Below are 13,670 nucleotides of genomic sequence, written 5' to 3' on the forward strand. Positions count from 1 at the left end.
TTAGAAAAACCGAGGCTACTGAGTCTGCCGATAAGAATATGGTGATTGACAGAGTCGAAAGCCTTGGCCAGGTCGATGAAGACGGCTGCACAGTACTGTCTTTTATCGATGGCGGTTATGATATCGTTTAGTACCTTGAGCATGGCTGAGGTGCACCCGTGACCTGCTCCGAAACCAGATTGCACAGCGGAGATGGTACGGTGGGATTCGAGATGGTCAGTGATATGTTTGATGGACTTGGCTTTCGAAGACCTTAGATAGGCATGGGCAGGATGGATATATAGGTCTGTAACAGTTTGGGTCCAGGGTGTCTCCCCCTTTGAAGAGTCCCCCTTTGAAGAGGGGGATGACCGCGGCAGCTTTCCAGTCCTTGGGGATCTCAGACGATATGCAAGAGAGGTTGAACAGGCTGGTAATAGGGGTTGGGACAATGGCGACGGATAGTTTCAGAAATAGAGGGTCCAGATTGTCAAGCCCAGCTGATTTGTACGGGTCCAGGTTTGGCAGCTCTTTCAGAACATCTGCTATCTGGATTTGGGTAAAGGAGATGCTGGGGAGGCTTGGGTGAGTAGCTGCGGGGGGGTGGAGCTGTTGGCCGAGGTTGGAATAGCCAGGAGGAAGACATGGCCAGCCGTTGAGAAGTGCTTGTTGAAGTTTTTGATTATCGTGGATTTATCGGTGGTGACCGTGTTACCTAGCCTCAGTGCAGTGGGCAGCTGGGAGGAGGTGCTCCAGTTAGAGCTACAGGATGCAAATTTCTGCCTGAAGAAGCTGGCCTTTGCTTTCCTGACTGACTGCGTGTATTGGTTCCTGACTTCCCTGAACAGTTGCATATCGCGGGGACTATTCGATGCTATTGCAGTCCACCACATAGCCCATCTATGAATAGTCCATTCAACTACCTCATCCCCATACTGTATTTATTTATTTATCTTGCTCCTTTGCACCCCAGTATCTCTACTTGCACACTCATCTTCTGCGCACCTATCACTCCAGTGTTTAATTGCTATATTGTAATTACTTCAACACCATGTCCTATTTATTGCCTTACCTCCCTTATCCTACCTAATTTACACACCCTGTATATAGACTTTTTCTACTGTATTATTGACTGTATGTTTGTTTATTCCATGTGTAACTCTGTGTTGTTGTATGTTTTGAACTGCTATGCTTTATCTTGGCCAGGTCGCAGTTGTAAATGAGAACTTGTTCTCAACTAGCCTACCTGGATAAATAAAAGTGAAATCAAATAAAATATAAAAAATATCATGGTAGTTACAAACAGCACAGGAATGAAATCATCAACATATATTGGTCACATCTTTACTAATGCTGCAGAAATTTGCTTTAAAACAGTATCCATATCCATAGGATGTAGTGATCACAATATAATAGCCATATCTAGGGAAACCAAAGTTCCAAAGGCTGGGCCGAATGTAGTGTATAAGAGGTCATACAATACGTTTTGTAGTGATTCATATGTTAATGATGTAAAGAATATTTGCTGGTCTGTGGTGTGTAATGAAGAGCAACCAGACGCTGCACTTGACGCATTTATGAAACTACTTATTCGAGTTACTAATAAGAACGCACACATTAAGAAAATGACTTTAAAAACTGTTAAGTCCCCGTAGATTGATGAGGAATTGAAAAAACTACACATGCGGATATGATCCATTCACCTACTCTGCGTCTCACAAAGACACGGTGGTTGGAACCAAAAATCTAAAATTTGGACTCATCAGACCAAAGGACAGATTTCCACCAGTCTAATGTTCATTGCTCGTGTTTCTTGGCCCAAGCAAGTCTCTTCTTATTATTGGTGTCCTTTAGTAGTGGCTTCTTTGCAGCAATTCGACTATGAAGGCCTGATTCATGTAGTCTCCTCTGAACAGTTGATGTTGAGATGTGTCAGTTACTTGAACTCTGTGAAGCATTTATTTGGGCTGCAATCTGAGGTGCAGTTAATTGCCGATTTCTGAGGCTGGTAACTCTAATGAACTTATCCTCTGCAACAGAGGTAACTCAAAGTCTTGAGTGGCGAATTTGAAGAATCTCAAATTTGAAATATAGGAAGATCAAGACAGTAACTTAAACTAAATTTGAGTATATTGAAAATAGCCTGGCATAACCTAATGCACCCCTCCTAGGGACGGCATGGGAGAGCACTAGCAAGCCAGTGACTCAGCCCCCGTCATAGGGTCAGAGGCAGAGAATCCCAGTGGAGAAATGGAGCCATCCAGGCAGAGACAGCAAGGGGTGGTTTGTCATCCCAGTGCCTTGCCGTTCACCTTCGCACCCCTGGGCCAGACTACACTCAAACAATAGGACCTACTGAAGAGATAAGTCTTCAGTATAGACAAAGGTTGATATCAAGTCTGATGCTCTCACATGGATAGGCAGACCAGGCCATGAAAACGTATCCCTATAGGAGAAAGCTCTGCTTCCAGCTGTTTACATAGAAATTCTTCAAACAATAAGGAGGCCTGTGTCTTGTTACCGTAGCGTACATGTAGATATGTACGGCAGGACCTAACTGGAGAGAAAGGTAGGACCAAGTCCATGTAATGCTTTCTAGGTTAGCAGTAAAACCTTGAAATCAGCCCTAGCCTTAACAGCAAGCCAGTGTAGGCTACCAATGGAGTAATATGTGACCCATTTCAGGAAACTAGGCGTATATCCCAAGTCACGACTTCAAAGGAGAGCTGTTTGAATGTAAAGAATATATTTTTATCTAAATGCATTTTTTGCCATTTTTTGTATGTCATCTGTAAATTTGAATAAAATTGTTAAATTACGAGCCTAGTTGGTTTAGCCACAGAATAAGGGCGTAAACTTCCGACTAGCCATGATTGGCTGAGATAATGAGTGGGCTGGATATGCCGAGAGATGAGTTTGGATTGGTCTACCATATAGCACGAGTCTGTCTATTGGAGCCGGTCAGTATGTCTAGGTAATCGTGTTGAACGCAGCTCTTTTGAAATGTATCACGTAGTAAAACTGCATAAATCTAATGTCAAGTTACTGTACCTGTTAGCTAGCTAACGTTGGCTAGCTGGCTGGCTCGCTAGCTAACGTTATGTGTATCAATCAAATTTCAATCAAATTTATTTACAAAGCCCTTCTTACATCAACTGATGTCACAACGTGCTGTACAGAAACCCAGCCTAAAACCCCAAACAGCAAGCAATGCAGGTGTAGAAAGACGGTGGCTTGGAAAAACTCCATAGATCGGCTGAAACCTAGGAAGAAACCTAGAGAGGAACCAGGCTATGAGGGGTGGCCAGTGCTTTTCTGGCTGGGCTGGGTGGAGATTATAACAGAACATGGCCAAGATGTTCAAATGTTCATAGATTACCAGCAGGGTCAGATAATAATAATCACAGTGGTTGTAGAGGATGCAACAGGTCAGCACTTCAGCACCTCAGGAGTAAATGTTAATTGGCATTTCATAGCCGATCATTCAGAGTATCTCTACCACACCTGCTGTCTTTAGAGAGTTGAAAACAGCAGGTCTGGGACAAGGTAGCACATCCGGTGAACAGGTCAGGGTTCCATAGCCACAGGCAGAACAATTGAAACTGGAGCAGCAGCACAACCAGGTGGACTGGGGACAGCATGGAGTCATCAGGCCAGGTAGTCCTGAGGCATGGTCCTAGGGATTAGGTCCTCTGAGAGAAAGAGAGAGAGAGAAAGAGAGAGAAAGAGAAAACGAGAGAAAGAGATAGATTTAGAGAGAGCATACTTAAATTCACACAGGACACCGGATAGGACAGAAGAAATACTCCAGATACAGTGGGGCAAAAAAGTATTTAGTCAGCCACCAATTGTGCAAGTTCTCCCATTTAAAAAGATTAGAGAGGCCTGTAGCTTTCATCATAGGTACACTTCAACTATGACAGACAAAATGAGAAAAAAAATCCAGAAAATCACATTGTAGGATTTTTAATGAATTTATTTGCAAATGATGGTGGAAAATAAGTATTTGGTCAATAACAAAAGTTTTTCAATACTTTGTTATATACCCTTTGTTGGCAATGACAGAGGTCAAACGTTTTCTGTAAGTCTTCACAGATTTTTTTGCCCCACTGTATAAGAAACTGACCCTAGCCCCCCGACACAAACTAATGCAGCATAAATACTGGAGGCTGAGACAGGAGGAGTCGGGAGACACTGTGACCCCATCCGATGATACCCCCGGACAGGGCCAAAAAGGCAGGATATAACCCAACCCACTTTTCCAGAGCACAGCCCCCACACCACTAGAGGGATATCTTCAACCACTAACTTACTATCCTGAGACAAGGCCAAGTATAGCCCACGAAGATCTCCCCCAAGGCACAAACCCAAGGGGGGGGGCGCCAACCCAGACAGGATGACCACGTCACTGACTCAACCCACTCAAGTGACACTCCCCTTGCGGTTTGTTTCTCCAGTGCATTCCCGTTCACCTTCACACTCCTGGGCCAGATTGCACTCAATCATTGGACTTACTGACAAGATAAGTCTTCAATAAAGATTTAAAGGTCAAGACCGAATTTATGTCTCTCACATGGATAGGCAGACCATTCCATAAAAATTGAGCTCTATAGGAGAAAGCCCTGCCTCCAGCTGTTTGCTTTGAAATTCCAGGGACAGATATGAGGCCTGCGTCTTGTGACCGTAGCATACATGTAGGTATGTATGGCAGGACCAAATCAGAAAGATAGGTAGTAGCAAGCCCATGTAATGCTTTGTAGGTTAGCAGTAAAACGTTGAAATCAGCTCTAACCTTAACAGGAAGCCAGTGTAGAGAGGCTAGCACTGGAGTAATGTGATCAAATTTTGCGGTTCTTGTCAAGATTCTAGCAGCCGTGTTTAGCACTAACTGAAGTTTATGTAGTGCTTTATCCGGGTAGCCGGAAAGTAGAGCATTGCAGTAGTCTAATCTAGAAGTGACATTAGCATGGATACATTTTTCTGCATTATCTTTGGACAGAAAGTTCCTGATTTTTGAAATGTTACATAGATGGAAAAAAATCTGTCCTTGAAACAGTCTTGATATGTTCGTCAAAAGAGAGATCAGGGTCCTTCACAGTTTTATTTGAGACAACCATTCAAGATTAATTGTCAGATTCAACAGAATATCTCTTTGTTTCTTGGGACCTAGAACTAGCATCTCTGTTCTGTCCAAGTTTAAATTCCTTATGTCTAAAACACAGGCTTCCAGGGAGGGCAATTTTGGGGCTGTGTGTCATCTGCACAGCAGTGAAAGTTGACATTGTCTTTCCGAATGACATCATCAAGAGGTAATATATATAGTGAAAACAATAGAGGTCCTAACACGGAGCCTTGAGGAACACCGAAATTTACAGTTGATTTGTCAGAGGACAAACCCTTCACAGAGACAAACTGATATCTTTCCGACAGATAAAATCTCAACCAGGCCAGAACTTGTCTGTGTAGACCAATTTGGGTTTCCAATCTCTCCAAAATAATGAGGTGATCAATGCAATCAAAAGCAGCACTAAGGTCTAGGAGCACGAGGGCAGATGCAGAGCCTCGGTCTGACACCATTAAAAGGTAATTTACCACCTTCACAAGTGCAGTCTCTGTAACAAATTTCCTCTTCCTTTTCTGAGGAGGAGTAGCAAGGATCAGACCAAAGTGCAGCGTGGTAAGGGTTCATCAGTATATTTATTCAACAGAGAACACTAAACAAATTAACAAAGGAGAACGAAACGAAACAGTTCTGTAAGGTGACAGACACATAACAGAAAACAATCATCCACGAAACACAGGTGGGAAAACGCTACCTAAGTTTGATTCTCAATCAGAGACAACTATGAAACCTGCCTCTGATTGAGGCCAAACACAAAACGAACATAGACAAACCACCCAACTCACGCCCTGACCATACTAAAACAAAGACATAACAAAATAACTAAGGTCAGAACGTGACAGTCTCAGTGCTATGATGGGGTCTAATAGCAGACTGAAGTGTTTCATATACATACAAAAAAAAAAAATTGAGAGGAATGGGAGATTCGATATTGGTCGAGAGTTTTTATATTTTCTTGGTAAATGTTTGGCTTTTTCAAGAGAGGCTTTATTACTGCCACTTTTAGTGAGTTTGGTACACATCCTGTGGATAGGGAGCCGCTTATTATGTTCATCATAGGAGGGCCAAGCACAGGAAGCAGCTCTTTCAGTAGTTTAGTTGAAATGGGGTCCAGTATGCAGCTTGAAGGTTTAAAGTCCATTACTATTTTCATCAATGTGTCAAGAGATATAGTATTAAAAAACTTGCATGTCTCCCTTGATCCTAGGTCCTGGCAGTGTTGTGCAGACTCAGGACAACTGAGCTTTGGAGGAATACGCAAGGTTAAATTGAATTCCTCAGTTAGGTGGTGTATGCGCTCCACTTTCTTGAGTTTTGAAATCAGTGGAATTTGATAGGAGATGGAGAAAACACCAGTCTGGATTACGTCATCTAATTAAAACTTCTTGCTCCTACTTGAGACGCAGACGTCTGAAGTAGGCACCTGGAAATGCAAATGCGCTACGCTAAATGCTAAATGTACTCGTTAAAACTCAAACGTTCATTAAAATACACATGCAGGGTATTGAATTAAAGCTACACTCGTTGTGAATCTAGCCAACAAGTCAGATTTTTAAAATGCTTTTCGGCGAAAGCATGAGAAGCTATTATCTGATAGCATGCAACACCCCAAAATGCCTGAAGGCGACGTAAACAAAAGAATTAGCGTAGCCGGCGCTACACAAAAACGCAGAAATAAAATATAAAACATTCATTACCTTTGATGATATTCTTTGTTGGCACTCCTATATGTCCCATAAACATCACAAATTGGTCTTTTTCCCGATTAAATCCGTCCATGAATGCCCAAAATATCCATTTGTATAGCCTGTCTGCATCAGGAAAAAAGCTCTCTTCCAACACGCAACGTCATGTTTAAAAATTATATAAGTTGCCTATATTCTTTGACAAAACACTTCAACCTACTTTTATAACCCAACTTTAGGTATTTGTAAACGTTAATAAGCGATCAAATTGATCACTGGGCGATCTGTATTCAATAGCAGCTACACAAGAAAACAGTGTCCATTTTTCAATCTTCCAAAATCGATTGAGGTAGGCTGGATGGAATGACGGATCTATTGGTAATGTCTCAAAGGATTTTCGTCAATGAAAATGACGTTTTTTGCATCCACATCGTGTGGAAGCTGTAGGAATTGCATCCGTCTCCATATTAAATTTGGTTTCCTTTAAACAATCCATGAAAGGGGCGCATGGATACTTTTTTCAGATTTCAGTGACCAGTTTTTCTTGCGCTTTTCGATGAAACACACGCTCTGTTATAGTCACAGCCGTGATTTAACCAGTTTTAGAAACTTCAGAGTGTTTTCTATCCACACATACTAATCACATGCATATACTATATTCCTGGCATGAGTAGCAGGACGCTGAAATGTTGCGCGATTTTTAACAGAATGTTCGAAAAAGGAGGGGGTAGGATGAAGAGGTTAAATCAAAATCAAATCAAAGTGTAATTGTCACGTGCGCCGAATACAACAGGTGTAGACCTTACAGTGAAATGCTTCATTACAGGCTCTAACCAATAGTGTGAAAAAGGTATGTGTGTGTGTATGTGTGTGTAGGTAAGTAAAGAAATAAAACAACAGTTAAAAGACATTTGAAAATAAGAGTAGCAAGACAAAATACCTGTTAGTCAGGCTTATTGAGGTAGTATGTACATATCGGTATGGTTACAGTGACTATGATGAACAGAGAGTAGCAGTAGCATAAAAATAGGCATTGGCGGGTGGTGGAACACAATGCAGACAGCCCGGTTAGCCAATGTGCGGGAGCACTGGTTGGTCGGGCTAATTGAGGTAGTATGTACATGAATGTATAGTTAAAGTGACTAATCATATAAGATAAACAGAGAGTAGCAGCAGCGTAAAAGAGGGGTTGGGGGTGGCACACAATAGTTTGGGTAACCATTTGGTTACCTGTTCAGGAATCTGATGGCTTGGGGGTAAAAACTGTTGAGAAGCCTTTTTGTCCTAGACTTGGCACTCCGGTACCGCTTGCCATGCGGTAGTAGAGAGAACAGTCTATGACTGGGGTGGCTGGGGTCGTTGACAATTGTTAGAGCCTTCCTCTGACACCGCCTGGTGTAGAGGTCCTGGATGGCAGGCAGCTTAGTTCCAGTGATGTACTGGGCCATACGCACTACCCTCTGGAGGCCGAGCAATTGCCGTACCAGGCAGTGATGCTCTCGATGGTGCAGCTGTAGAACCTTTTGAGGATCTCAGGACCAATGCTAAATCTTTTTAGTTTCCTGAGGGGGAAAAGGCTTTGTCGTGCCCTCTTCACAACTGTCTTGGTGTGTTTGGACCATTCTAGTTTGTTGTTGATGTGGATACCAAGGAATTTGAAGCTCTCAACCTGCTCCACTACAGGCCCATCGATGAGAATGAGGACAGCTTGGTGCCACTTTTCTTGTAGTCCCCAATCATCTCCTTAGTCTTGGTTACATTGAGGGATAGGTTGTTATTATAGGCTGTCTTGTCGTTAGTCAGTGATCAGGCCTACCAGTGTTGTGTCGTCTGCAAACTTAATGATGGTGTTGGAGTTGTGCCTGGCCATGCAGTCGTGGGTGAACAGGGAGTACAGGAGGGGACTGAGCACGCACCCCTGGGGAGCTCCAGTGTTGAGGATCAGCGTGGCAGATGTGTTGCTACCAACCCTCACCACCTGGGTGCGGCCCGTCAGGAAGTCCAGGATCCAGTTGCAGAGGGAGGTGTTTAGTCCCAGGTTCCTTAGCTTCGTGATGAGCTTTGAGGGTAGTATGGTGCTGAATGCTGAGCTGTAGTCAATGAATAGCATTCTCACATAGGTGTTCCTGTTGTCCAGGTGGGAAAGGTTAGTGTGGAGTGCAATAGAGATTGCATCATTTGTGGATCTGTTGGGAGGTATGCAAATTGGAGTGGGTCTATGGTTTCTGGGATAATGGTGTTGATGTGAGTCATTACCAGCCTTTCCAAACATTTCATGGCTACGGACGTGAGTGATACGGGTCTGTAGTCATTTAGGCAGGTTGTGTTTGTGTCCTTGGGCACAGGGACTATGGTGGTCGGCTTGAAGCATGTTGGTATTACAGACTCAATCAGGGACATGTTGAAAATGTCAGTGAAGACACCTGCCAGTTGGTCAGCACATGCCTGGAGCACACGTCCAGGTAATCCGTCTGGCCCCGCAGCCTTGTGTATGTTGACCTGTTTAAAGGTCTTACTCACGTCGGCTACAGAGAGCGTGATCACACAGTCGTCCGGAATAGCTGATGCTCTCATGCATGCCTCAGCGTTGCTTGCCTCGAAGCGAGCATAGAAGGGATTTAGCTCGTCTGGTAGGCTCGTGTCACTGGGCAGCTCGCGGCTGTACTTCCCTTTGTAGTCTGTAATAGTTTGCAAGCCCTGCCACATCCGACGAGCGTCGGAGCCGGTGTAGTATGATTCAATCTTAGCCCTGTATTGACGCTTTGCCTGTTTGATGGTTTGTCGCAGGGCATAGCGGGATTTCTTGTAAGCTTCCGGGTTAGAATCCCGCACCTTGAAAGCAGCAGCTCTACCCTTTAGCTCAGTGCAAATGTTGCCTGTAATCCATGGCCTCTGGTTGGGGAGTGTATGTACAGGGATGACTTCCTCAATGCACTTATTGATAAAGCCAGTGACTGATGTTGTGTATTCCTCAATGTCATCGGAAGAATCTCGGAACATGTTCCAGTCTGTGATAGCAAAACAGTAACAGCATCTGCTACATCTGACCACTGGTGCTTCCTGCTTAAATTTTTGCTTGTAAGCAGGAATCAGGAGGATAAAGTTGTGGTCGGATTTACCAAATGGAGGGCGAGGGAGAGCTTTGTACGCGTCTCTGTGTGTGGAGTACAGGTGATGTAGAATTCTTTCCCTCTGGTTGCACATTTAACATGTTGATAGAGATTTGGTAGAACTGATTTAAGTTTCCCTGCATTAAAGTCTCCGGCCACTAGGAGCGCCGCCTCTGGGTGAGTGGTTTCCTGTTTGCTTATTTCCTTATGCAGCTGATTGAGTGCGGTCTTAGTGCCAGCATCTGTCTGTGGTGGTAAATAAACAGCCACAAAAAGTATAGTTGAGAACTCTCTAGGCAAGTAGTGTGGCCTTCAATTTATCACAATATACTCTACATCAGGCGAGCAAAATCTAGAGACTTCCTTGGACTTTCAAATATTGTTGTTTAGAAATATCAATTGTGACCACATGTCACATGTGTAACCAGAGGAAGAAAAATCCTAGACCACCTTTACTTCACACACAGAGATGCATACAAAACTCTCCCCCGCCCTCCATTTGGCAAATCTGACCGTAATTCCATCCTCCTGATTCCTGCTTACAAGCAAAAACTAAAGCATTAAGTACCAGTGACTCACTCAGTACGGAAGTGGTCAGATGACGCGGATGCTACACCACAGGACTGTTTTGCTAGCACAGACTGGAAAATGTTCCGGGATTCATCCAATGGCATTGAGGAGTACACAACCTCCGTCATCGGCTTCATCAATAAGTGCATCGACGAACGTCATCCCCATAGTGACTGTAAGCACATATCCCAACCAGAAGCCATGGATTACAGGCAACGTTCGCATTGAGATAAAGGCTTGAGCTTTAACAAAGTGCCCAAAGAAGGCCCAGAAGTATACAGAATGGTGTCATCTCCGTAGAGGTGGATCATTGAATCACCAGCAGCAAGAGCGACATCATTGATATAAACAGAGAAAAGAGTTGGCCCTTGAACCCTGAGGCACCCCCATAGAGACTGCCAGAGGTCCGGACAACAGGCCCTCCGATTTGACACACTGAACTCTATCAGAGAAGTAGTTGGTGAACCAGGCGAGGCAGTCATTTGAGAAACCAAGGCTGTTGAGTCTGCCAATAAGAATGTGGTGATTGACAGAGTCGAAAACCTTGGCCAGGTTGAAGAATACGGTTGCACAGTATTGTCTCTTATCGATGGTGGTTATGATATAATTTAGGACCTTGAGCGTGACAGAGGTGCACCTCAGGTGCACCTAATCTGTTTGTTAACTTGGCTTTCGAAGACCTTAGAAATTTCCTGTAATTACCAAGTCATGAGAGCAAACCACCACACAAGTCAGAGTTATCATAAAGTCCATCTTTAATTATTATGAGCTCCATCACAACCCTGTGACTCTCAGATCAATTCAGTGTCTATAAATGAAGACACACATAGCCAGACAGCATTGGCTATAAATTATCGTTCAGCTTTGTCTCCTAAACTATGTTCTTATCTCGCTCTTGGTACCACTCCGGACCAAAAACAAAACCTCATCCACTAGCATATATCAAATACACCCCCTCCTGGACAAGATCACAGAGACAGTGACTGGCACACAGACATTGTGGAGCCAAGAGATAATTGGCTCCCCCTCAATCATCCCTTTAAAAGATATGTTTACATATGAAGACAAGTTTGACCTCTCCCCTTTCTGTGGCCCAAGTAACTTTGCCACATAAGCATGCCATAAAATAAATAAAACATCTTATTTATAAATGTTATCCAACTAATTCTGATTCTGCCACGACACGCCACAGGATGTTTTTGTGCTGGTCAAGGGCAGTCAGGTCTGGAGTGAACCGAGGGCTATATCTATTCCTAGTTCTACATTTTTTGAATGGGGCATGCTTATTTAAGATGGTGAGGAAGGCACTTTTAAAGAAAAAACAGGCATCATCTACTGACAGGATGATGTCAATATCCTTCCAGGATACCCGGGCCAGGTCGATTAGAAAGGCCTGCTCACTGAAGTGTTTTAGGGAGCGTTTGACAGTGATGAGGGGTGGTCATTTGACCACAGACCCATTACGGATGCAGGCAATGAGGCAGTGATCGCTGAGATCTTGGTTGAAGACAGCAGAGATGTATTTGGAGGGCAAGTTGGTTAGGATGATATCTATGAGGGTGCCCGTGTTTACGGTAGGTTGACTGACAACCTGATCCAGGTTGCAGACACAGGTTACAGTTTGAATTGTTTTCCTGTGTAGCCTGCTTGGTGATAGCCAGTCAATATTTCAATCACCCAGAAAATATACTTCTTTGTCGATTTTACATACATTATCAAGAATTTCACACATATTATCCAGATACTGACTGTTAGCACTTGGTGGTCTATAGCAGCTTCCCACCAGAATGGGCTTTAGGTGAGGCAGATGAACCTGTAGCCATAGTACTTCAACAGTATTTAACATTATATCATCTCTAAGCTTTACAGGAATGTGGTTCTGAATATAGACCGCAACACCACCCCCGTTGGCATTTCTGTCTTTCTGTAGATGTTATAACCATATATTGCTACCACTGTATCATCAAAGGTATTATCTAAATTAGTTTCAGTGATCTGTCAGAATATGAATGTCATCTGTCACAAGCAAGTTATTGACTTCATGGACCTGGTTTCTTAGGCTACATACAGTGCCTTGCGAAAGTATTCGGCCCCCTTGAACTTTGCGACCTTTTGCCACATTTCAGGCTTCAAAACATAAAGACATAAAACTGTATTTTTTTTGTGAAGAATCAACAACAAGTGGGACACAATCATGAAGTGGAACGACATTTATTGGATATTTCAAACTTTTTTAGCAAATCAAAAACTGAAAAATTGCGCGTGCAAAATTATTCAGCCCCCTTAAGTTAATACTTTGTAGCGCCACCTTTTGCTGCGATTACAGCTGTAAGTCGCTTGGGGTATGTCTCTATCAGTCTTGCACATCGAGAGACTGACATTTTTTCCCATTCCTCCTTGCAAAACAGCTCGAGCTCAGTGAGGTTGGATGGAGAGCATTTGTGAACAGCAGTTTTCAGTTCTTTCCACAGATTCTCGATTGGATTCAGGTCTGGACTTTGACTTGGACATTCTAACACCTGGATATGTTTATTTTTGAACCATTCCATTGTAGATTTTGCTTTATGTTTTGGATCATTGTCTTGTTGGAAGACAAATCTCCATCCCAGTCTCAGGTCTTTTGCAGACTCCATCAGGTTTTCTTCCAGAATGGTCCTGTATTTGGCTCCATCCATCTTCCCATCAATTTATTTTAACCATCTTCCCTGTCCCTGCTGAAGAAAAGCAGGCCCAAACCATGATGCTGCCACCACCATGTTTGACAGTGGGGATGGTGTGTTCAGTGTGATGAGCTGTGTTGCTTTTACGCCAAACATAACGTTTTGCATTGTTGCCAAAACGTTAAATTTTGGTTTCATCTGACCAGAGCACCTTCTTCCACACTTTTTATGGATATATTTAAGAAATGGCTTTCTTCTTGCCACTCTTCCATAAAGGCCAGATTTGTGCAATATACGACTGATTGTTGTCCTATGGACAGAGTCTCCCACCTCAGCTGTAGATCTCTGCAGTTCATCCAGAGTGATCATGGGCCTCTTGGCTGCATCTCTGATCAGTCTTCTCCTTGTATGAGCTGAAAGTTTAGAGGGACGGCCAGGTCTTGGTAGATTGGCAGTGGTCTGATACTCCTTCCATTTCAATATTATCGCTTGCACAGTGCTCCTTGGGATGTTTAAAGCTTGGGAAATCTTTTTGTATCCAAAT

The 13,670-nt window shown here is 43.4% G+C and overlaps 1 long non-coding RNA gene across 1 annotated transcript in view; it reads right to left on the reverse strand.

Moving 5' to 3' along the window:
* LOC149984200 (uncharacterized) overlaps positions 1–13,670 on the reverse strand; it is a 96,845-nt gene that overhangs the window by 52,847 nt on the left and 30,328 nt on the right. The window contains exon 2 of the long non-coding RNA XR_016495530.1: positions 3,484–3,671. This is a non-coding gene — a long non-coding RNA (uncharacterized LOC149984200). The remainder of the gene's footprint in view (positions 1–3,483; positions 3,672–13,670) is intronic.

This window comes from Oncorhynchus mykiss, chromosome 4 (assembly GCF_057628025.1).
Source record: "Oncorhynchus mykiss isolate SJ-2025 chromosome 4, ASM5762802v1, whole genome shotgun sequence".
Taxonomy (NCBI): Eukaryota; Metazoa; Chordata; class Actinopteri; order Salmoniformes; family Salmonidae; genus Oncorhynchus; species Oncorhynchus mykiss.